At 38.2% G+C, this 25,735-nt stretch overlaps 1 long non-coding RNA gene across 10 annotated transcripts in view; it reads left to right on the forward strand.

Moving 5' to 3' along the window:
* LOC148184224 (uncharacterized) overlaps nucleotides 1-25,735 on the forward strand; it is a 65,828-nt gene that overhangs the window by 14,398 nt on the left and 25,695 nt on the right. For 2 of the 10 annotated variants that reach the window (XR_015772826.1, XR_015772833.1), the window contains exon 1: nucleotides 5,228-5,326. The exons of the other annotated variants lie outside the window; for them this stretch is intronic. This is a non-coding gene — a long non-coding RNA (uncharacterized LOC148184224). Of the gene's footprint in view, nucleotides 1-5,227; nucleotides 5,327-25,735 lie in introns of those variants that run through there. 10 annotated transcript variants of the gene reach the window in all.

Consider the following 25,735-nt stretch of genomic DNA (forward strand, 5'->3'; position numbering starts at 1 on the left):
TAGTTTCTCTGTTAACAGAGTTGTAAAGAAGCCAAGTAATTTTTTTTCCTATTTAATGGTGTCCTTCGCTGTGATAAAGCCATGTTAGTACATTTGCACTTCTTAATTTTATTCTCCAGGACTTTCACCAATGCACAAAGTACTAAAAGCTTTTCTAGAAGTAACTATCAAACAGAAAAATGAATAATTTACCATATTAGACAATTATCCTGCCAAGAGCTCTGTGTGACCAGACACCATGCTTGGCATGAGGAGTATATCCACTCTATAAGAAATCCTTTTGGATGTTCCCTTCAACACCAGCAAAAAGAGTGATTGAATACAACTGTACTCCATATTAAAACTTATTTTGGATCATGATCATATGAAAATAGGAAAAAAGATATCTGGAAACTTTAGTTAGTCATAATTCTAATTCACTAATATAAAAGGTGTAGTTTAACTTTGATGACACTAAAACTACAGCTGTCTGCTTTCTAGTGTTACATTAGCAGCTTGTGTAGTTGTCTGTTACTCGATAATGCTTGCATTCCTGAATCCAGAAGATGTTTGGTAACTGAAGCAGCCAAATGCGGCTTAAATTGCTGGTATTGTTTTGCTTGACTGTAAAATTGCAGGATAGGAAATATTTGGGCAAATGGAGCCTGGTGCTGTTTAGTGTTTGTCTTTGCTTGCATAAACCATCCTCCTTTTCAGAGAGTAGACTGATGAACTTTGCAGTATGTGTGCAATTTTAAAATATTGGTTTATGGTGACAAATAATTTTCTCTAGAACTTGTTTCCTGCATGTACCCATTTGCATTTTTATAAAAATTCATGGATGTGTTTTTTCTTTGTGCAACATGGAAGTCTACATCTTCCACTATAATAAAGTGCTGTACTTGAGGTGATTGGGAAAGGTTAAGAAAAATCATCAAGGGTGTTAGTTTGAAGTTACTTGAAGGCTGTCAAGAAATCAGTTTGGTCACTAGAGCAATCATGCTCACTCTCAAGAAAATACCATTTTATAAATATTCTACTTGCTTATATTCCTTCCAGTGTTGAAACAAGTAATTTTTATGCTGAGCTGTTAAGCTGTTAAGACTGTAGGTCTTAACACAGATTTCCTCTTAACGTGGATTTGCTTCACATTGTCTGGATGATGCAGTGAGCTCTTGAAGCCAGTCTGAAAGGCAAAAGCCTGGGTTTCAACAACACTGATTTGTCAGGGACTGGTGGAAATGAGTTTGTGAAGGCTGTATCAAGTGTAAGAATGCCAGACAGATTTCAATTTCTTTGCAATTTAAATCTAGTTCAGATGGACTGTCTCTTGGTTTGGTGTGTTGGGTGCATCTTGCCTCTTTCTAATCTCAGTTTAAATGGCAGATAAAATTTCTGCTGTTGGTGACTACAGTCAGTGTGGTTTTGGTTATTTATGCAGCTTCAATTACAGAGCTTGTGTATAGTTTTAGATTTTAGGGGTTGACATCCGTGTGTACAATTGCAGTCACACTGATGATGCAGTTACTAAATATTTGCTGTAGTCCCTGTGACTTGAAGCCATTTCTGTAAGAAAACAGTGAGTACTTGTTCTTTGTGGTTTACAGTTGTGGAGCAAAATTGATTTAATTGTTTTCTCCACCAATTTGTTTCCTTTGTGTTTTCTAGCTTCTCCCAGTTTAAGGTGAGCTTGTTTAGTTTTTGAAATGAAAATTTTTAGGTTTTTTTTCATGCTTTTTCTTGCTTAAATGCAAAGGGAACAGCCCTAGATGTGTAGAAACTGGATATATAAGGAAGGTTGTACTGTTTAAGTATCAAAGTTTCTGGTTGAAACAATATGTTTGTTTTTTTTTTTGATTAGTTGCCTAACTAGTTGGTTTTGCCACCTGAGAAAAAACTGGGAGATGATTGTTTGCTTTTTCATGCAATTACTGAATATGATGTATCCTGAACTATTTCAAATATTTTTGCAGGTTATTAGTTTCAGAAACAGTGGATATCTTAGTTGAGCAGCATTCTTAAATAATATCAAGGTAGTTATGATGAATGAAAAAGACATTTTCATTTATTCCCATTTTGTTGACCTGCTACGTGGAAGAAAAGCACAGAGAGAGGGCTTTTAACTTGTCACCCTGGTTATATTTAGTAATGTAACAACATAAACCTTTTTTATTTGATGGCTGATGTCTGCTGCCATCGATTCAATAACCACCTCTGGCTGACTGGAAGGAAAGCAATGTTTGTGTCTTTTCCTTTTAGACAGACAGATATGAGGAAAGGAGGAGTGGGGCTGGATTATTGTTTCTTAGCTACATCTGTGGTGGTGAGCTCTGACTAAATGCTGAATGCCTTGAGTTAGGATGAGGAAGGGATTTTGTTCCCTTCCCTTTGTTTTTCTCAGGATTGAAGGACTTCCTGTGCTCTGATGCTGGCTCTTGATACTGCCAGGGCTAAGAGAAGAGAAATGGGGATTGAGTGAGGGAAGTTTTGATTTGGATTAAGTTACCAACAGATCCTGAACCCCCAAAACGTAAGGTACATGTTCAGCTGATTTTTTTGGTACCATCTTAAATTGCAACAAGGAATCAGTGAATAACGAAGGAAGCTGGCACTGAGCTTCACATTCCATGGCATGACAGTAATCCTTCAGGGGAAACACAGGAGACTGCAGAAATTGTGTGATGCATCTCTTCACAAGCTCCTGTTTTCTTTGCATGGTGGCTGCTGTGGAAAATGCCAAGTTTTAAACTTCCTTGTTACACTCATGGCTGAGGTTTGTAAGAAGTAATCATGGTTGTGTACATCTCTCTATGTGCCGTAAACTTTAGAGCTGTATCTTTTTCAATGCTTACCTGCTAATGATAAGAAAAGAGAAGCTTGTTTTTGCCAAGTAGAATTGTTTTATAGCAGATTAGGCTGCTAAAAATTCAGTAACATGGCATCATTAGGTTTAAACATTTGAGGTGCCATAATTAATCACTCAAGTATCCATGTATATTTACAGTGTCTTTTTAATATCCTACCTTTGTAGCTGTGAGAGTTGTGTCTTCTGACAGGGATAAAAACAGGGAACAATTTTGTTCGCCGTTATTTAGCATGACAGGCCTCTTAGCCTGTCAGTTGACCAGCTCTAGAAGTCCTGGAATCTATTCCATGTTTTCTTAGAAGTCTATATTATATAGTATATGCTATATATTTATTCTTCTATAATAGAATTGCTTAAAAAAACCCTGAAGGCAAGAAGAATAAGAGAAATAGATTTTGTATTGTCCAGTTATTTGGGTAGGTAAGTTAATGCATTGTGGTGTAGCCCCTGTTTAATAAACCACCTTTTATTACTGTGGTAAATGTCATTTTACATGAGTTTTAACTTCTTCCTTCTACTGAGCAAGTCCCAATGTTGAGTGGTAGAGCTCTTTCCTTCAGAGCCAGCTGGTGCCTCAGGACCAGAGCACATTACCCACGCACTGTGAATGCTTGACCAGGAGAAGTTATCCTACTTGCTGGGCCTCCTGAGCCTTGAAATCCTTACATCTGTAGATTTCTGTGCTTGTCAGTCTCCTCGGAGGTGGAGAATTATGTGGGGAGTGTAAGTTTCTTTGGAGATGAGAAAAGCTGAGAATGTAGTGGCTTCTCCCCTACAGAGAAGAGCTGTTTTCCTGTAGCTGAAGTTATGAGGTCTCGCTCCTTAATAAGGATTTTGAAGTGCAAAAAAAGAGTCAATATTCTAGCAGAGGTGACTTTTGAACTGTCGACTGCCAGTGTCTCTACATCTGATAAGCTAAAGAATTTAAAGATGAATTCCCCCATCCTTTATAGAACGGAGATCTGAGTCTTCTCATTGGTGTCCTTCTACCATTTTACATTGCAGATGCATTTTGATTCTGAATGTTTGCTGAAATTTTAGCTATGCCTTATATTGTGTGAGAAATGAAGTTGTTGTGTGTTTTCTTTGCATAAGGAAATGCTTTGGATGATATCTTTTCGGTGTGTTTAAGCGAAGAAGCGAAGTTGCATTAAAATGAACTTCATACTGTTATAAATGCAAAGGCAGATTTGGGTTAAATAAAAAACAATTTATTATAAAACAATTTCTATAAAAAAATAAACAATGAGGAAAAACCACAATAAAACAAACAGCGCAGCGCTGGGTGGACAGGGGTCTATACCCAAAGGTATAGGTGTTCCCAAATCCATGAAGGAGGGTAGACTGTCTGGGGTTTTTATAGGGATTTTGTGTCTTGAGGCCAAATTCCAGGCAGGCACCATTCACCAAGGGTCCTTGATTGTTGGATGAATTGATTTCCTGGCGTTGGAGAATAGAGTCAAATAGACGTCCGGGCAGAGTCTCCTCATATGTAAAGAAGTTTTGAGTGTTCCTTGATTTCATTTTTGGTTTGGGCTCTCAGAGTGAAGTATCCAAGTCCGGTGTGGAGTCGACAGATATCTCGGCTGGGCTTCCACTTATTGTCCGGCCTGTTTGCATCTTCAGTTGGGGTTTGCAGGGAGGGGTGCCCAGGTGCGGTGTGGGGTCGATAGCTATCTCGGCCTGGCTCCTTTCTTTGTTTAGCTTAATCATTCGTGTCTTGCTTTTTCTTTCAGGCTGATGAACGTCGCCTAGGGTCGTTACCGCCTGAATGGGTAGTTACTGCTGGGTTTGGGGAAATTCTTCGGCCACACTATATTTTATATACTTTTTACATTGTTATAAATCTAGTTATATACTTATTTATTCTTTCACGAATTTTTATCCAAGGTTACATTTATCACAATACCTTCATCTTACTGCATCATTCAGAATTTCTCTTTTGGTGAACCTTTGTTTCTTTCAAGGAAATTTTTTACTGCTATGGTTAAAGTGTGAGAAATGCAGTGTAGAAACATCCCAGAAGGTTTTCAATGACTTTGATCTGTAAAACTGAACAGGTGAAAGCTGGTAAAATGCACATTTCAAATGGTTCTAGGAGTAATGTACTTCATCTTGAGAAAAATAATTTATTTTCGTATGAAGCCTGTATTGTAGCCGTGAGGTGCAGTGTGTTAGCAGCAAACTTGGTGGCTCCCCTTAGCAAGACCCATAGAATTGCATCAGGTGACCTATTGAGATAAACTCAACCTACACTCAAGTTGTTGATTATTTCTAAGTGGAGAAAATGTAGGGTTTCTTTGTCTCTAAAAGACTGGAAAAGAGCTTCTGTCATTGCCAGCACTACCAAGGAACATGTCATTGTTCAATTTGTGTCTTTTTCAGCTTTGAACAGGGCTCTTTGCAAGTGATTGACACCTGCAAATGAAGTCCTTGGCTCCCGAGCTTGTAACATCACTGGTAATTTAATTACATGGACAGGTAAGAGCTTGCTTGGAGAACTATTAAGATGGACGGGAATGTGATTTTTGTCACATCACGTTTTTTCTGTCTCTAATTCATCTCAAGTTATTATCACAAGCCCTGTCTTGACATGGACTACTTAGAGTAATTGCCAGAATTTGCCTGCTTCATAGCTTTATTTTAAGGCAGTTTGGATTACTGAGTTTTTGGGTGGTTTTCAAGGTGGTGAGCTACTTTGCAGAAGTGTCTTTCAGGAAGTATGTGCCAAAATAATTAGTCCATTATTTCTGCTTCCAATCCAATGTTGTCAAGGTCTTGCAGATTTGAGGAACTAAGCTTGAACTTAATAAGCTTGTGTAGCGTTTCTAGGATGACATAAAGTGAATGAAATGGCTTGAGACAAGCTCATAGCTTCAACACAGGTGAAATCCTGTCTGTCAGACATGAAATATCAGGTTAGCCTTTGGAGGGACCCATTCCTGGTTTATCCCGAAGGGCTGCGGCCCATGAGGAAGACCCATGCTGAAGTAAAGGGGAAATACGAGGAAGGAACAAGAGGAAAGACACTTTGATTAAACACATCCCCCCATTCCTCATGCTCTCTGTGCCACTTGGTTGTGGGAGGAGGAGGAAAAGAAATAGGGAAAGAAGGATTGGTGTTTGCCCTGGAAAGAAGGGATGGTGGCTGGGGAAGTTATTTTAACCTTTTTCTTTTAGTTTTTTTCCTCATCATCCATCTTTATTTTTAACTGGTGTTACATTAAACTAATTTATCCTTAGATCTGTTTTGCCTGTGATAATAAGTGGAAAATAATCACCCTGTCTTTATCTTGACTCAAGGTGTTTTCATCTTTTCACCCTGTTGTGTTGTGGAGAGAGAGTGGCTGGCTGGGTGTGGGGTCCTCACATCTGGACAAGATCAACTTGCCACAACAATTTGATGATGAGATGAAGGAATATATACATATATATATATTTTAGGTGTTAGTCCTTAAATTTGGTGTAAACCTGCTTGGTAGGATTAGTGTCCCAGTCATAACTTCTTTCATTGTTTCTCCTAAAGGAGTAGCTTTGAAGGGTGAGAAAAATCCCACCTTGCCCAAGCAGACAAGTGTAATTGGAAACACAGGTGGTATTTGCTGTTCTCTGCAGCAAGAGAACTTTGTCTCCCCACAGATTTACAGCCCCATGACAATCAGTGTATTTATCTAAAATCATGATTGCCATTTCTTCAGTTACTCTGAAGCAGGAACTGGTTATTGTGCAACACAAGTGGTACGGATGGTGAAGTTTGCATCCAGACAAATTTTAGATATTTATGGGGCTTAAGCACAGTGAGAGACCTTTTTTTTAAGATGAATGATTTTTATAATCAGCTAATTGTCATTTATTTTTCTGAACAGCAATCAAATGTATTCTGTAGCTGTGTTTATTTTTGGACTGGTCCACCTTTCTCAAATCGCGTACCGCACAGCGTGTGCTGTACAGGAAATTCCACATTAGGAGCTGCAGACACTGAAGAGAAGATGTGGGTTTCTTTTTGTAGTCAAGGCCCCCATAGTGAGATTGCTTTTCTTCATTTTATACAGATTGAGCATGGTTGTGAAACACAACGGAATGAGGCAGTAAATGGGCGATGAGCTGTTTTGCTGACATGCCAGTACTAAAAAGACGACTCCTCTTCCCTAGTTCAGGATAATACTGGAGGTTTTCTGAGCAATTACTTGATTCAAACATTCATTGCTTATGAATGGCATTTGCTTCAGAAAAGTGCATAGAGATCTAATGAAATGGTAAAAAAATAATTCATGCATACCACGTAATGTAAATTATTGTGCAGCACGACCATTCAGTTTTCGACAAAAAAATAGAAGAATAGTTCCTATTTAAAATACAGTTATTTCTATGAAAACAGAAGGTGCTTTTGAGCATTTATTCTCAGTGAAAGCAGATTTTAATAATTAGCTCAGAGATTGAAGCTAATATTTTTAAAATGTTGTGCAAAAGAAAAAAAATCACATTAGCAGTGCACATTTCATTATAAAAACACACTATAAGCAGATCATGGCTCTTAAAATGTAAAATAGGAAGTGGCCTATGTTATGAAGTTCCTCATAGCTCTAGACAGAGTAAAAGGATTAATATTTATGCAAAGTCTTAATCCCGTGAAAAGTTATATCTTGATTGATATCACCTTTGCAATTCAGTTGGAAGAACACCCACAGCAGATATTAATATCTGCTTCGTGGTGGTTTAAATCATAAACTTGAAGGTGTAATTGTTAGCAAAATTTCTTCTGTGTCTCTGCACGAGACTGTGCCACAGCTTAATGTGTATGGTGGCACTTAAGCAACTACTTATTTGTGTATTTCTCTTCACAGCACCAACAAAGCACTTAAGTTATCGCTGAAAGAATATTTGGCATTAAAAAACAAGGACTATGCCAGGAGTGTTGGAACGAGATGGTCTTTAAGGTGCCTCCCGACACAAACGCTTTTGAGGTTCTTTAATTAAAGACTGTAGATATGGAAATGCAGTGAGACCAGTTACAGCAAGAGTTTCTTGATACATTCCTAAAAATGGAGATTCCCAGCCTATAAACGCTTCTGTTTTTCAGTAAGCCAGGGAGTAATCTTGTGTAGTGTTTTATATTGAAGCAGCCAAAAGTGGTAAATGATGAGTGAGGCTTAGTGCCAAGGTTGGGGCATGAAATAGAAGGTTATGACTTGCATGTGAAGATGCAGGCTTTCAAATTTGAAGCCAATATTCCCACAGGCAAACAAATCTAAGACAGTAAAAATCAATTTTTCGTCTATCGTTTTTCTTCTCCCCTTTAAATTGAAATACAGCCTTTGCTTTCAACAGGAAAAAATTACTAATTTGGTCAATACCATAGCACATATTTTAATATTATTCTTTCAGACCCAGCTCTGTGATAGTTTGGAACTGGAATATAATTACAGAAGGATAGTTTCCTGAGTCCAGTGCACTGTTTGATTGTGCACTTACCATTACTGGATTAGTGCATGCTAATTTTCAGGGAAAAGACAAGTGAGAACTGTTCAGATTTGCCCATCTTTAATGGTTTTGCAGCGAGGAACTGAAATCCTATTGCAATTCTGCGGGCATCTAAACCCCTTTGAAATCTCGGTTGACAGCCATGTCCCTGGGGAGGTGTCAGAAAAAGCTGTTGATATCCTGAAAGGAGTAGAGGAAAATGTGTCAGAGCTGGCTGTAGGTCTGTGAGTCACCACTGAATAGGTTGCCGTTGTGATCACGGCAATGAATGAGCTGACTGAAAACCTGTAGAGGGAGATGAAGAGAATACAAATGGCAGCGTAAAGCAGCGCCTGGGAGACAACTGAGTTATTCCTGAACCAAGCAAGGCATGGAAAGCAGGCACAGTATTGTGGCAGTGCAGGTGTAGTGCTTCTCCTAGCACAGGAGGTAGCCTGGATAACCCCTGCACTCCAATGTTTTGCCAGGTGCTCTTTTGCATGGTAGAACAGCAGAAATACCCACATTGCCCAAGTGGCTCGGTGCCTTCTCAGAAGAGGCAGGTGTTGTGGTACTTGCCTCAGTGTTTAACTACTTTTAGCCCAAGTTTTAGCCAGGTAGCTGAGTCCTCAAGGAGAACAATGAATTTGATGCTCTGAGCCATTACTTGGTCTGATTAGAGGGCATGGGTATGGCTGATATGTATGCATAGATAAATACTCAAAATTGTGAAAGGAGGGGTTTGTTTGTAAGCTACATCTTAAAGGGTTAATCTTAAGATGCACTAAACTGATTCCTTGGAAGTAAATGGTGTTGCGATCAAATTGAGCAGCCTTTGGAGAATATAGAAGTGTATTTCTTTATTTTTTTTCAGATTTTATTAGAAAAATCTGAGAGAAGGAAGGGTAAGATGAATTCTTGTTTACTAAGGTATTGATGCTTTCTTTGTCTCTCTCCACTTGGTTATGTGCATTACTACTCCAGCTGTGCATTAAAAACAGTCCTCATATTTTTCTGTTAAGTTCTAGCTTACAGCAGGTTGTCTTATACAATTATATCGTGTTGCACATGTGCCTCCACTTCCAACAAAACCAGGGATTTGGAAGTGTTACACAATGCTGTCACCTGATGGTAAGAAATGATGGTATTGGAGGCTTAGAACTTCAAAAGGAGTTCTTGCTTTTATTTTTAGCCTGTCTTAACAGCACATCTGACTTTGTGTTAGACTTGATCTTTTTTTATGTTTCAGTAAAATGCAGCATGAAAAATTATTGTTTTGCCAATATTCAGGTAGTAGCTTTATTGTTTTAAGAAGACTGTTGCTGAGATACCTCACATACTTGAGCTTCTGTCATAAGCATGGCCTCAAACTGCAGGTGTGGGTGTTTTGCCTTATACAGGGCCAAGAGATATTTAAATAAAAGATTTCGTATATGTTCTGCAATTTTTAACTGAGCAATTAAGTTCTGTTAGTTATGATAAATATTGTAATTTCACCCACATTATTTGTATACTGGTGTTTTTTGAGATGATCTACTAAAGAGAGAATTTTATTTTCATCATTTGCAAAAACCCCCAAACTATTAAACTTGAAAAACAGAGGGCACTTGTGCAATGTGAGGCAATTATTATTATTATTATTATTGTAATAAATCAATCTGTAACCTCACAGGAAGGCACTAAAGCTGCACATACTGATCTGAAAGGGAGAAATGGCAATGTTTGTTTCAAGGTAATTAAATAATTCCTTCCCATTTTGACTATGCGACATTTTTATTAGGAGATGAGAGGTCAAGTTTCTCAGCTGTGTTAGGAATAAAATGCTGCATGGCTGAAAATTTTGTTTTGCTCTTGCTTCTTGTTCTCCTTCTTGACCTAAACATCTCAGCTGCTTTGTAGTTTTACTTCTTGTGAACTTCTGGAATAAATTACCCAGTGTTCAAAACTTCAGCTGAGGAAAGAAATAACATGTCCTGAATAATCCCATAGTAGGGATGTAGCTAAGCAGATAGCTTTTATTTAATTAAATGAATTGATTTCTCTATTGAGGAATGTAAGGCAGATCTTTCACAGGTACAAGCTCAAGGTCTGGTTCACTTATGCTAATGCTGCTGAATTTGATCACAGTGATTACAAGAGCCTTCAAAGTGGTGGACAAACCAGAAAAGGCTTTAAGATTTTTCAGGAAATGGCTATGGGTCTGCACTGAATTGTAATGTACTTTGAAGACAAAAAAATTAAAATTGTCTAATCTTCCAGATGCAGATGACCTAGATGTTCTCCTAGAGATCCTTTAAAGGGTATGGGGATTAAATCTGTTCATTTGAAAAGGTGCATGAGGCAGATACTGAATTAGAAAAAAATTTTTGTCATCCAATTAAATGTACTTGATATTATGGTCGATTTTTACATGGTATATAAAGCTCCTGCTTCTGTTACTTCATGAAGTTATTGGCATTGCTTGGTGAGCGAATTGAGCAGCAGTTTTGCAGTTGTGCTTCCCTAGGAAGCATTGACAACTTCTTAAAACTGGGAGTGAAAAAGACAAATGACAGAGGTGGCAGAACTACAGGTTTGCTGGAGCTCATTTTTCTCTGCCGTTCACATCTAGCCTCGTAATCCTCAGAAAAAAACACAGGTTACTGAGCAGTGCCTTGTGGACTGACATAGGCTAAAAAGTCTTTAATAAAGGCTGTATGTAAATAACTACAACTTAACTTCCACATAGCAGCATTATAGTAAATTCTTTTTTCCCCTAAGGTATATCCTCAGTGTAGATCCTAGTCTTCCTGTATTTTTAAATATGGGGTTTATACTTTTTAGTTTAATTATTAGGACATTTATTTTATCTTTTCCTAGAAAATGTAGAATATCACATCTACCTTATGAGGGCAGAAGCATGCTGGAGAACTTCAGGGGCTATCACTTTAGATTTCATCAAAGATAAGTGTGATATGTCTTTATCAGAGATCCCAGCAATTCATAGGAGTTTGTCACAGCAATTGGCATTTGAGGTTATTATCAGACATAGACTCTTCTAGAATAGTTAGCAGAGTGTGAAGAAAATAATTTTCACAGTGACAATTAATCAAGTATCAGGACAAACTGCAGCAGGGTAGGAATACCTAATCCAGAGGTACTCCTCTGGTTTCCAGTTTACCAATCAAGAAGCAACCTTAAAGAAACCTTTGCATTCTAAGTTTGTGCATTAAATCACTGATGTAAGTGCACTGTCCCCTTTAGAAAGGGTGTGTGTACTCGCCCTCTGCCTGCCCAGTTCCCAGTGAGGATAGAAGTGACAGGGTAACTTTTCTGAGGGCACCAGGAAGGCAATTATAAAACTTACTTCTAGCCTGGAGTGGCCCATGCATTTTTCAGGAAAGCTTTGGTCTACAGAGAAGCTCATCTTCACTTTCCCTTGCAGGGATGGCGTGATTTAAACTTTTTTCTTGAGTGGAAAAAATTCTCAGCAGCTTTTGTGTGTTCGGTTAGAGATTCTATCACATTTATTAGTGGAGTTTAGGCTTAGGAGCTGTCTGAATTACAGTACTGATTATTTGTTCTCTGCTGCTTATAATAGCAAAAAATTGTGAACAGTTTCAGTGAATGTTGTTGTTGAGTGTATAGACTCTTTCATCGAAGTGTGAGGGGTGATTAAAATCTGACCTGCTCACATGGGAGCAGAGAGTTGTTGAATTGAGCCAATCGGGCATTCTGTGTAAAAAGCTGTATCTTAAACTTCTTGGAAAATGGCTATATAGGACCAAGGCATTCTTCAAGCCTTGTGAGGAAAGCATGCCTCTAATTGTTGAGTAATTAAGCTTAATAATGTGTAGTTAATATGGTGACTTTCTGCCCCATTTGTGCGTCTCCAATGCGGAAAACCTAGTGGGAAACAGTTATCACAGTATTTAATTTTTGATGTTCTCAGTCAGTTTAATTTCTATTACATGATTTGATATTTCACATTTTCATGTAAGCGAAGGGAATGAGGCATAAATAGGGAGGGGCAGAGGAGGGTCTATGATGCCATTGTCATACACTGTTTGTGACAATGGTGATGAGCACCAGCTTTTCAGTCCTGTCTCCTTACGATCAGTTCTGGACTTTTTTGCTTTCTAAACCACTAACTGGCACCTGTGGTCATTCAGGAAACTAGGTTATTCCTATTTTTTTATGTGGGTGAAGGAAGAATATCATCCAAGGTTGATAAAAGCAGGTGTAAGCTCTTGTAGAGATCAGAACTGGAATTGTGGAATGGCTTCCATGTGAAGAAGAAGCTGCTTGCAATCTCTTCTCTCTGGAAGTGAAAGAATTGGGTGGAAGGCAAAGAGCACAGAAGGGTTGAAAGGATACTTCACACACAGCAGCTTCTCTGAGAAATTACTTACAATAGAATTTTGGGATAAATCCTCATGAAATGTGAGTTATGGAGCTTTGAAATGCAACTTGGCTTTCTTCTGAGTAAGGTAGTAGTGTCACAGTTGGGAGGATCATGCTTTTAGTCCAAAGAATGGATACCAAAAGCAACTGTGGAGCAGCACAAGAGATCAATAAGTATAAACCAAGTATTGCAGTTGCATTATGCTGTGGTTGCCTTGTCACTTAAAGGGGATGTTTGTGTTTTCTAATAATGTACAATAATACACTTTGGGAGGTTTCATTGTTATTCAGCTGAAGGAGCCTGTTGGTACTACCTTCTGTAGGAGCTCTTGGACACCCCACATCTGGGAGAGGGGAACATGAAGATCACTACATCACATAATTATTTTCTGAGAACTCTGCACTGTGCATTAGATCTAGCTGGTGGAGAGAAGAGACACGCGTTCTTTGTCTTTATGTTAAAAATTCAGTATCCATGAAAAGATGTCATTACATATTATAACTGAATAGGTGTCCAGAAACCTTCTGGTTGCTAAAACCTGAATTAAATTTGTCTGTTATGACAAGTTAAAATATTTAGATTTTTAAACTCTAATTTATCCAAGTATTCAGGTTCTCAAACCCTGATAGAATATGATTGGCAGTATAATCCTTTGTGGAGTCATTGTCTAGATGAGTCTTGGTTGCAAGTTTAATTATCCTCTCATGACCTTGCAGCATTGGGTGCTGAGGGTATTACAGTCAGCTTTGGTGTTCTTCTCACTACTCCCTCCTTTTGCTCAGTCTGTGCAGAGGGGTCAGTTCTGGCTGAGCCACAGCTGTAGCTGTTGGCTCCAGTGAAATCCAGCACAGCAGAGCGTGCTGAGCCAGAAAAAAAGGGTCATGTTTATTACTAGTAGCAGTGAGCTGAAGATATCCCTGGGATAAAAGGAGAATGGGAGTAAAATTTCATGTGATGAGGTAAAGATGTCATAACCATAACAATACTTACAGGTGATTTAAACTTATTTAAAAAGGATCTCAAAGTTTGTGAGACATGACATGCTGGAGAGCGCTAGTAATTTCAGTAAATAATCATTTAATGAGCAATTGTGTGATAATAACCCTAATAAATTCTGGTTCTCCCACAATGAGGTCACTTTCTGCCTGTCTGTAACACATCTTGTGACTAAGTTTTCTTCATCTGTGAAGTGACAGAAAATACAGGGGTGATAACACTGGAGTAGATGGAGTGCAAATGCTCAGGAGGAAAAAAAATCTAAAGAAGAGATACTGCTAAAAGGAAACAAATAGGACTATTACTGTGTTCTATTTTGAAGAATTGCAAACAAAAAATGAATAATATTTATAGAGCTCATGAACTACTAAAATTGTTTTGGTTGAATTTTAAGCACAGTGAACTGTGGAGCCTGTAACTCCTTAAGAAAATTTCGGGATGAGCAGCTCACATAAGGAAACGTTAATGCAACTGAGTTGTGCATTGCTTGCTTAATAGACCCGAGAAGCAGAGAGGCTGGGGATGCAGCAGGTTAACAAAGTCAGGGACAGTTCAGGCACTTGATGGCAAATGAGATCTTTCAGGTGTGTCCTGACTGAATCTACAGGCACTGGTATTTTAAATAAGAGTGTGAGACCGACTTGAGCTGTGTAAAAGAAAAGCTTCCGAAAGACAGAAACTAAAACTGCTCTGCTGTGCACTTTAATGCAAGCAGGAGGTTTTTCTTCACTGGGGTTGTCACTGCACTGCTTAGGCCTTATTTCATAAGCTGATACCGTCCTAATTTAAACTTTGACTTCCTATTACAAAGTATAAATCAGAAGATTAAAAACCTCCTGCTATAGATTTTTTAATAGAAAGTGACAGTTTAATTTGGCAGAGTTGAGCTGAAAGGATGCTTAAACCTAGTAAAGAGTGCCAGCATCAGCAGCTCCGGAGTAGCTGGAAATGAAAACAGAAACATGAATAATTAACAGATAAGCTTGAGTTCCTCAGATATTTTGCAATTACTTACTTTGGAAAAGTTTTCTTCTCCATTAAATCACGGAGTTCTATTTTTGTAGTCAACCTTGTTTTGCTTACTGAAAAATAGTGGATGTATGTCACGGATGTTTTACAGCGAGAGTCTCGGGTTTGTTGTTTTTATTTATTTAATGAGAAAGTTCTGGAGGGGAACTCATTTTTTTGACCCATAAGTAATTTAATTTCTTGCTTTCATATTGGTGTTTCTTTCCCAAAATACAGCCACCTTGGAAAATGTATTCATTTGGGTTGGTTGGTTTCCATGAGTCCAAAGAAACTTCAGTTTTTAGGTGCAGTAAGTAATTAATTCATGGGCAACTGTAGCCCTGTTGACAAGACATTCCAAACCATGGTGCAGCTTGACGTAACAACGAGCTGTTAAACATCAGAGTTATTCCATGTGCTTATGGAAAACAGCATTGAGGAAACTATCATCATGAAAATGGCACAGAAAATACTACTTTGTTTAGTATTTATACCATCTATTTTACTAGCTGTGCAATGACTTCATGAGGTGGAATATGATTCAGCCAGATGGTGGAATCAAAACAGCCAGTTTCTCCTGCAGGGAAATGACTCTGCAAAATCCTTGCTTGGAAAGTTTTTATGTCCCAGCCTACAAGAAATTTTGTTAACCCAGATGGTGATTTCAGTTAAGAAATTTGTTTAGAGCATTCTGTTGGTAAAACCTGGGTGATTTTGTTTTGAGAAAAGGTATTTAGTCCTGCAAGATAATGTTGAGGTTTTTTTCCTCCTCCTTGTGCCACCTTACCAAGTAGGACGACAGTCTGGTTTTGTTCCAGTTTCTTCTTAGTAATACTTTAATGTGGAAAATGTTTCTTATTTGAGTAAGGTTTGTACTTTTTATAGGAAACAAGAATAAATTTAACTTGGGTTCTGCTGCTCTGACTTCGAGCATGTGTATTTAACAGCAATTACCAAACTGAATAGAAAGTGATGCCAGTTTTCCTATTTCATCCAAAACTGAGGGTTTTTTTTGTATTAAAATCCTGTGTTTGATGTTTACCACACTGCCTTCCATCTCCCTTATACACACACACATACATATATATATTTTTATATATCAGCAGAAATAGATACTACTGTTCTATACCTGTCCTGGATCTCTCACAAAGGATTTGCTTCCCAAAATGTTTATAAGGAAGATCACCCTGTCTCTTGCTGTATGCAGCTTTTTGGTATTGGTGATTTTTGTGTAGAAGTCAAGTCAGCAGAGTGAAATTCCTCCATCGCTGTAAAGGGTAAGGAATATTGCAGAAACAATTCCAGCATGACTTTTTTTCCCAAGGTAAGAGAAAAGTAATCGAGGTTGCAGCCTTCTGATGACAGTGTCTCTCGTTTCTCTCTGACATGGCTGGTGTAATTAATGAGGCAGGCCTAAGGAGGTGTCCTAGTGAAGTGTTATGAAATTTATAGTAGCAACTGGTACTATCACTCTGTAATTATCCTGAGGCATAAAGTCAAAGGACAAACTAAAAAAAACTAAGCAAACAGCCCCCATCTATATATTCCTCAGTAAGTGAAAGCAGTGGAATTGTAAACCAAGGAAACACCTTATTTGGCTTCTGACATAGCGTGAATGGATTTTTTAGAAAGTGGAATTACTGAAGTATAATATGTAGTGTTTTCTTGTTCTAATGCTGATATTATATAATACCTTAATGAAAGGGAAAGTAGAGAGCTGAAATGTTTTCAGGCTTAACATAATTAAGTAGACAAATGTTCTTGTTTTTTTCTTTAAATATCAGATTTGGTTCTCATTGTTTTAAAAACTTCTGTTAAGAAGCAATTGGTCAGGCATAAGTTCCAGCAGGCATTTTGGTCCACAAGCCTCAGCTTCTCAAATGCTAATCCCAGCTGTGTTTTATTGCCGTTCTTATTAATGCAAGAAGTATCATGGTGTCACTTTTCTTATTTTTGCTATCAGTGAAAAGGTTACTGACAAAGCACAGCTCTTGCTGCTTGCATTTTGTAAACTGTTTTCAGTTTTAACCTTGAGAACACATTGACAACATGGCTTAGAGATAAGGATGACTTTCTTATTGGAATAAGAAATACAAGTTTGGGACTGGAGAATTTGACATGATTTTTTAAGAAGACTTAGAGCTTTGTATTACTAAGACTAAAAAAATTCTTTGCTGTGTTTGACCAGTTCAAAATAATCTGTTTAATTGCTTTAAGAAATTCCTTGTAGCATGTTGGAACTAGAGAAGGTGAGTTTGAAAGGAAGGGCGTACAACTCCAAAATCTGTAGAAAACACTCGTAAACTTTATCAAGTACTTTATCATGCTGAGGCCAATCCAAAATCAGCTGTCTGCTTTTTCTATCCCTGAATTTGTATGCAAATTATGGTTTTAAAGGTAATATCCATTTTTTCACAAGATTGAGAGAGACCAAGAAGTAACTCGATTGCCAAAGAGTTTTGTGAGGAAATAGATATTAAGATAAAGATCAGAAATATACAGTAAAAAAAAATGGCAGTTGGTGTCACATATTCAGTGAGTTTTGATAGAATATTCAGTGTCTAATTCAACATCTTCTCTGAGTTTTGGAGGTAAGTTATTGTTTTTCACAGGAACCTGTAATTATTCTTGAAAAATAAAATATCCGTGTTACATGAAATTAAAGCAGCTTACTAGAAAATAACAGGAATTTCGTTTTGATGGTAACTCATGGTACCTTCATCACCTCTTTGTACCAAGTGTGGTGGATGTGTTACATCTCCCACGGGGAGTGCGCTCTGTGGTGTGGTGTAGTGAATCCAGTGTGAGTCTGTCTGAAAGCTGGATGATGGGGTGACTAACAGAATGGCATGTGCTGTGAGTTACTGAGGTACTGACCCTGAAAGAATGACAAAAATGTAACTTATTCCTTCAAAAAAAGAGTCTTTCACAGCAATGTTTTTGGTAGAGGTAGTGTTCTTTAGCTCTCCATTGTCAATAAGTGTCTTTTTATTTTTCACTTAAGCTTCATCCCTGTATTTTAATCTTATCTAAACTCTTCACCCAAGAATCAAGGCACGATGGATTATTTTCTGAGTGGAAGGATTCAAAAATAATCAATAGGCACTGTTTTTATTTTTCTTATTGCTTGCTAAATAGCTTGAGCTGTTTCTTGAGAGGAAAAAATATTTTTTCGTTTCCTTTGTGTGCATGTTGTCCCTTAAGGGAAAAACAGAATACAATCAACCTGCAAAAATTTGAGGAAATTCTGTGAGTTTGGTTAATTCACTGTCCAACAAGAATTGCTTTGTCAAACTTGTCACTGTGGAAGCAGGACACGATCTGGGAAACATTGATAACACATGACAAAGAGCTTTTAGTGGTTTGATGTGTCATGCAAATGTAAGCAACTGCTGCTGCATAAAGCAGAAATGTATGGCAGGGAGCTGGAAAATGTCTCCCCCAAAACAACAGAATAAGCAAAAGGGCTGTGTTTAGCCCTCCTGTCCTTTTAAGCTGTCTGAGAATGTTGTGCAAAACACAGCACCAGGCGTTTCTCAACTGAAATATTAAGTGTACAACGTGCCAAGTAAACATTGAACAAATGCCAGGAGCTTCCAACAGCAGCTTCAGGTTTACACCTAGTAAGATTGAAGTCAACAAGGATCTCATTAAGCTGCTCAGGGAAATGTTGAGGCAGGTATGATGCACAGTAATTTGTGAGCATGGATCTTACAAAGCAAAGGATGTATCTACTTATGCCAGATGACACCGAGGCAGCTGGGTAGTGCTTACCAAACCGAATCAATTTACTTCAGAAGACTTGGAGTGAAAGGCATTTCTTCTGTTGGCATTTTTAGAAATGTAGCTGCAAAGTACTAGACTGGCTATTTTTTTAGTATCAGACACTTCCATTTGTGCTCAAGAGATATATTAGTTTGGGTTTTTTTTTTGCTTTTGGGGGAAAAAAATCCTTCAGTGTGTAGGAAGTTGCTGAAAAAAATAACTAAACCCTTTAAAATTGAATAAACATGCAGATGTTGCAGCACAGGGAAATGTAATGCAGCTGTACCTTTTGGTATGAGGAAAAGAAAAAGAATGATATATTGGTTATAAAAGCAGAATTTCACTCTTACTAGGAATGACCTGAAAGACGGAGAATTTCTGTAACAGGCTTTATCAGTATGTAATGAAAATGTAGAATTTGCCTGAAGTTCTTCAAGACTTGCAGTTTTGATGTAGGAGCTCCCCTTGGCAGCTAACAGAAAGTAAATAGAGAAGTGCCTAATGGTCTGTGTGCAACAGGTAGGATGCTTTAGTTCAAATTTTGGAAACCAATACACAAAATGCTTTCTTGATGTAACTGCACCACTCTGAAATTATCAGTTGACAAACACACCAGTCAGTTGTGTGTTAATAGCCACTAATATGTGCTCCCAAAAGAAATGTTGTCAGTGGCTTCAGCATATTTTTCAGGTATGGAAGAGAAGATGTATTGAAACAAGCTTTAAATACCAGCCAGTGTATACATTGCATATCTCTTTTAATACTAAACTCTTCTGCTAGGAGACAAATATGTGGATCATCTCTCCATAACTCTGCAAGCACCCATCCTGTCTCCCTCTGAAATACACATTAAGTTCATCTATTGTGAAATAAATCCTCAGAAATCTCCCTAAAATAGACTTAGAGGTGTAATGGATTGAATTAAAATTGAGTGGCGTACTTTTAAAAAATACTTGGTAAAAATAGTTAATCCTGATGAAAGGTATAAATACCTTGCCTGAAGCAGAGATAACTTTGAACTATAAATAATGTAATACATTTTAATCAGTTTTACTGCAACAGTTTTCATTTATGAAATAAGCTGTCTTGGAAGCTCTTTTCAAGTAAGTTGAAAGAAGGCTATCATTTGCTTGAATAGTGTTTTAGTTGTGAAATCTCCTTAGTTTGCATCCTGGGGAAGCTTGTAATGGTCTAGTCTATTCTTCTCTGTCGAACAGCAGCTGAAAAAAGACTTCCTGAGAACTTGTCTACAGTGGTACCGAAAGTACAAGTTTACAAGTAAGCTTCTTGTCACAAGAGTGCTGAGGGACCATACTTACCCAAAAAATCCTGGAAGATGTACTAGAGAACAATTAAATTTTGAGCAGGGAGTCACACCATTACATACCATTGGGCCTGCTTGTTCCTGCTTACAACAGTGAGGTGGTAGTTAACCAAATTTATAATCACTGCAGCAATTGTCATAGATTTTCCAGACTTTTCAGTGTGTCTTGTAGTTCCATCTCACTCTCAGTTGTGGATCCTATTCCAAGGTCATCACACAGCATTTCAGCATTCTCTATAATGCTTCCTGTTTCCCAGCTTGGAGCTCTGGCCAGTAAGCAACCCCAGGTGGGATGGTTGGTGTAACGGAGCAGCCTTTGTTGCTGCTTGCTGTGTTTTTGTGACATTGAAACCGGCCTGTTCTTATGAGAAAGTTGGCAGGGGATTGCTTCTCTGGAAAAGGAGGAAAGCCTCTTTGAAATTAAAAGCCTTTGAGAGTTATTTTCAGAAGCTTGTCATGTTTTCTTTTCTCTGCTTTCTGTGAAGTCCAATTAGCCTTGTCTTTGCCATCTAAAGTAGTGTGCTGAAGGTATTAAAAACCCAGGTAGACAGGTAGATGAAGTAATAGGGCACCAGGTACATTTTGACCCAACTCCACTGCTCTCTATATCCAAGATACTTAATTCAAAACTCAGCCACAGGCATATTAGTAAAGAAGTTTGATCTGTAACTGATAACAGTGAAATCCTTGAATGGCCAACAGAAGTATGAAACTTTTCCCTTTGTCAATGCCGACCTCATGCAGCTACACTACTTCTATTTGTTTCATCCTCCCCACCAAATTTCAGATAGTTGCTGCATTGGTGGCAGAAAAAAGCTACAGTCCCATCCTTACAAAAAACCTTCAGTATCTATGGGTAGGCTCAAACTTCCTGCTCTGTTTAATATTAAGCACATTTCTAATTATAAAATGCCCTTGCCATACATGATGTGGCCTGGCTTTCTTGGTCGTGATTGTCTTCAGTAGTGTCTGTAAACAGTTTTGGGCCCTGGAGTAAGTAAGTAAATATTGTTAGTTCGGGATGTCTTTCGCCTCTGCAGTGTCTCAGAACAGACCTGCACTTCATAGAAAATTCAAAACTGTTCATGTGTCAAGCACAAAAGATGGGGATTATTTTTGTTTTAGTTTTAACTCCTCCTAGCCTAACAGCGTATTTTCAGCTAGTACAAATTTATTATTTTTTTTTTGCATAGAGTGTACAGCTGCCAAAGTTTCTTCTCATTTGATGTACTGTACAAATAAATGTTTAAAGAGCTAAGGTGTAATACTTAAGGCTTTTTTACCTGCCTAACATTTCTAACAGTGTCAATGTGCTGTCCCTTGTCAGCCTGCAGTGTGCTTGGAAACGGCCTGTGAAGCAAATAGGAAACTATCTCTGAAGCAGAGTACCTGGGAAAAAGCTCTGACATTCTCTCTGTCACCTGGTATTAATTGTCTTGTGGTAAATGGTGTATCTAGTAGTATTAAACACATTAGGTGAACTAATTGTCAAGAAACAAGACAATTATGATAATTTGCCTTCTTTATTGCCTTTGGGAAAGTTATTGACAGGATTTATCTGTTTAAGGTCAGTGTCGAAGTGTGAATTCAGCATTGCTCTCCTTTGGCATTCTGAGCTGTACTTACACTGCCACTGAATTACCATCTCCATCTTTCTAGTGCCAGCTAATGGTTTAGATATTATCTCGAAATGACATTTTCAAGAGGTCTCACAGCTAAGAAAATGGCACTAATGTGCTGGGAAGACTTCTCAAACCTCTGACTGGCAGTGTTTTAGTACCTTATTTCAGCCTAACTCATTACCATCATCACTTGGAGAATCTTACATAGTACAGTCCATGGGATCTCTGTATGCTGAGGGTGGAGGGGTAGGAGCATGTTAGCTGGTGGTGCTTCAGTCAGTGTTTTACTAGAGTTCCAAACTGCCATTTCTTTCAAGCTGTGCATTCTAGAAAATACTAAATCACAGGTGTCACTCTTTTTTTTTTTTTTTTTAATTCACTAAGCTAGTTATACCTAGTGCCTTAGGAGAGAAGCTCTGTAATGGTTATGCTGCAAGAGAAAATGAATCCCATATTGTTAGTCTTTCTTTTTTAATAGTTCAGTGAGACACTGCACCTCATTTAGACAAGAAAAGCAGCAATGGACGTGGCAGAACAAGAAAAAGTCAGCACTTCCCTGATCTCATGTACATTCATTATAAAATCAATACAAATGTAAGTGCTGTGCAACAAGGATGAAGCAATCTGAGGAGTATCGTTCTTCTACATTTGTATTTTAATGACATCCTTTTTGCAGTAGCTTTAATATAGGTCCATCCCAAAATAGACCCCTAGAATAGCCATTGTTACAGAAATCGTTTCACCCAGAGGAAGGAGAGGGTTTAAAATACCTACAATGCAGAGTTCATAACAGAGCAAATGCTGACTCTACTATAAAATGCCAGGTAACTTTGGTAACTATAATAAGCAGAATTTATTTAGGGACAATGAAAGGCAAATATTAACCTTGACAAATGGGGTGTCAGAAAGACAGGATTTAACACAGAATTGAAATGATAAAATGCTGATTTTCTTTTCTGCTATTCCAGTCCTGAAGGGAGAAGGGATCCATTACTAAGTTTTGAGCTTTTGTCAGCTCAGTAGCCTTCTAACTAAGCAGAATTTTAATGCTTAGGTAGGTTTTGTACACTGAGTTTGTTCCTTTCACTTAGAAATTTCTAGCCTGTAGTCTACTTGGATGTTCTTTCTCATTTTGTATTATCAGAGGTTCTGGGAGATTTCTCATTTGTTACTTGATTTATGGTAGCATAATGAGCAGTCTAATTGCCACTGAATAAACTGAGCCATGGTGAAATAGCTCTACTGACTTTATGAAGGCAAAAAAAATGACAAAAAACATTAATATTTTCTCCTGTTATTGGCCTTATCTCTTGAAATATCATACACCACACATTCTTAGCTTTATCTGCTAGCGAAAGCATTATGCTCTCTGTTATACTAGAAATCCAGGACAGTAAAATCCTGTGTCAGACAACTTCTTAGAGAAAAGGCCTTTGTTTGTAACAAGATGCCAGTGAATATTTGTGTTCGTTTGCAGTCAGTTCAGGTGCCTGTAGAATTTTGATGGAGTCCATTTATTCAAAAAGAAAGGGCTTTTCACAGCTGATGCCGAGGACTTTGGGATAATTAATTGTAATGGATACTGTAAAGCTGAAAGCACTTTATTTGTGCTGTCATGTGCATTTGGGATAGTATTAAAATAGTTTTTCTTTTTATGCATGATCTAGGGAATAAGAGGATGTCTGGCTTGCATGTGAATGAGATGGGCTGCTGAGGTTTCCCACCGTCAAGGCACCTGTATTTAATTATGCATACACACTACAAAAGTGTTTAATCCGAACACTTAATGGCATAATTGTTTAAATGAGGCATGGAGATTCACTGCAGCCAGTACCAAAAATAGGTGCTTATGTTGGAATTTAGACTAGAATTTTCTAAACTGAAATTTTCAGCTGCAAGACTGGGACACAACCCTTCTTTAAAGGGTTGTATTTTTAAGGTAGAAAACAGGTAATAGCTGTTAGAGTTGGTGGAGGATGTGACATAATGTCAACACTGACCTGGTTAATTCTTCAGCCCTTTTGGTACTTTGGATACTGGGTGGATTCCTTTTCTTCCCTCCTGTGTCATTACCATGGCATGCGTTTCTTAAGCTACTTTACAGCCAGAAATGACAGAGAGCAACTGATCTGTCATTCCATCTTATTTACAGGCAAACAAGACTGATATTGATTTTGACCTTCTGTAAAGTTTTTGTGGTTCTGATGCAGCAAGAGCTTTTTCAAAAATGTGCTGCAATAAAAGAATTCACTTTTAAAACAGTGCATTAGAAGACAGCACAAATCAATGAACATCCCATGGAAGCAGAAGTTCTCTCAGTGAATTTTGTTCACAAATGCTGGGCTGGAGATGAACTAAGTGGTCTTTGATACAGGTAGTGGCAGCCAAATTTGTACTTGGCGTTAGGTGTAAGTATTTGAGGGAACTATATTCTTCTGAAATAGGTAAAATACAAGTAAAGCAGGATAAAATTATAAATGCAAATTCCATCTGTCGTAGCTGTAATCATTAACAAATTCACTGATTTTTCTGTGTTCTCAAAATATTTATTTTTTTCTTTAATAAAACCTTCCTCTAGAGCTGTAAAGTCCTCTGTGGATGCTCATTTTCATAGGGATGTTGCAGGTAGGTTTACTGCGAAGACCTGTGTAACCTGAGGCCAGTCCAAGTAGCAGCACAAGTGGCAAGCAGTCAGCCTGAACACTGAGGCTGAAGGGGAACAAGCCGTGCGAGACATCCGCTGTGATGTTTTCCTTGAGCTGCTGTGCTGACAGCAGCATGGAAACTTGTCCTCAAAGCAAGGTAGATTCCAGTTCTGGAGAGTGAAGAATCCCAGCTTCTACAGCTGCTGGTCATTCCAGAGGCTTTGGTGGTGCTCATCATCCATCTCCAGAGACCATTTTGACAGGGAATTCAAATGGTTCAATGATTCAAATCTTTTGCAAAGAAATCACACAACAGAAGGTCCCAAAGACTTGATGCTAAGAAACAAAAGTGACACTGCCCTAGCAAAGGGAATTCAGCCTCAGAGATGATCAATAACAACACTTTAAGGAGGAGAACAGATGGGGAGAACACACTTAAGGAGCAGTCTGGTTAACTCGGGTAAGGAGAATGCTAAAATCCTTCCTAGCCACACAGAGGAGTCTAGTACTGATAGATTTATTAATTCCTGTTCAGGAGCAGCTCCATAGTATAGGCTGTTAGAGATCTTGCCCTCTGCTAACCTTCCCTCCAGCACTTTGGGAGGAACAGCTCCTTGACCAGCTCCCTCTGAGGGTTGTGCTGGCAATCCTGGGTGGCAGCACTCTCTGAGCTGTGAGTTTAGTATGTGTCTTCTTTTCTTGGGAGAGAACTGCAGGGAGTCACAATTTCAGGAGGAATTAAGACACTGGAGTTCTGTGTAGCTGATGAATAAAACTGGCCTGAGGAACACGTACGTCTGAGTATTTAATAGAGTATCGTGTAGTCCTTGCCTGCTATGAACAAAAGGCAGCTCCTTCACAGCCCCAAGTATTTTGATGCTCTAGTGCTATCCAAGATAATACTTACTTGAAATGTTCCTGTTAAAATATTCCATCCAGCACCAAAATAATTCATTTTGTTTTACAGTAGCCACAGAGTAAAACGTACAATTGTACAAGCTATAATAGATATTTTTTTAGGTGTGTAGGTGTTTCAGCAGCTAAACCAAGATTCTTCAAAGTGATATTTGACAAATACTCTACGTTTCTGGAGGGTGAATGTGCATATAATATTGGACTAATTGAAATTAGAGTTGCTTTCAGGTTGTTAACTATAGAGTGTACTCAGCTGGCAGTATCTGTACAGTGGAGTGCATGCACCCAGCACAGACAACTAGGTACAGGGAAAAACAGCAACTGGTTTATAAAGGCACAGCTTTTTACCTTATAGCAGTGGCCTAAGGGTGGCTGAGTGGCATATTCAGTGGAAAGCCTAAGAGATGACATTTTTTAAGAGATTTTTCCCTTCTTACCACTAGAAGGGAGAACCAATCCAAACTACTAATTGGGCATAATAGTTTCAAGGATATGTAAATAGACCAGACAACATGCAAGCAGCTGTAATTATGGGCGAATTATCTGTTGTTTCCAGTTTAATGGGTGGTTTCTTGGGCCACAGAAGCAGGAAAAACGGCTTGGAAGGGGTCTTTACCTAGGCAGAAACCTCGTGCTCATGTACCTGTTTTGGAGGACTAATTAATCTGCAGATTTGTGTGTCAGAGAGACCAGAGTATTGTAAGGTAAAACTGTGATGAATTTGAGAGGAATCTGACTATTTTTTTATACTTTTTTAAATACAATTCAGAC

The sequence above is a fragment of the Pseudopodoces humilis genome, chromosome 6, assembly GCF_049639895.1.
Source record: "Pseudopodoces humilis isolate 2021_Gansu_Grassland_sample_001 chromosome 6, ASM4963989v1, whole genome shotgun sequence".
NCBI classification, from domain to species: domain Eukaryota; kingdom Metazoa; phylum Chordata; class Aves; order Passeriformes; family Paridae; genus Pseudopodoces; species Pseudopodoces humilis.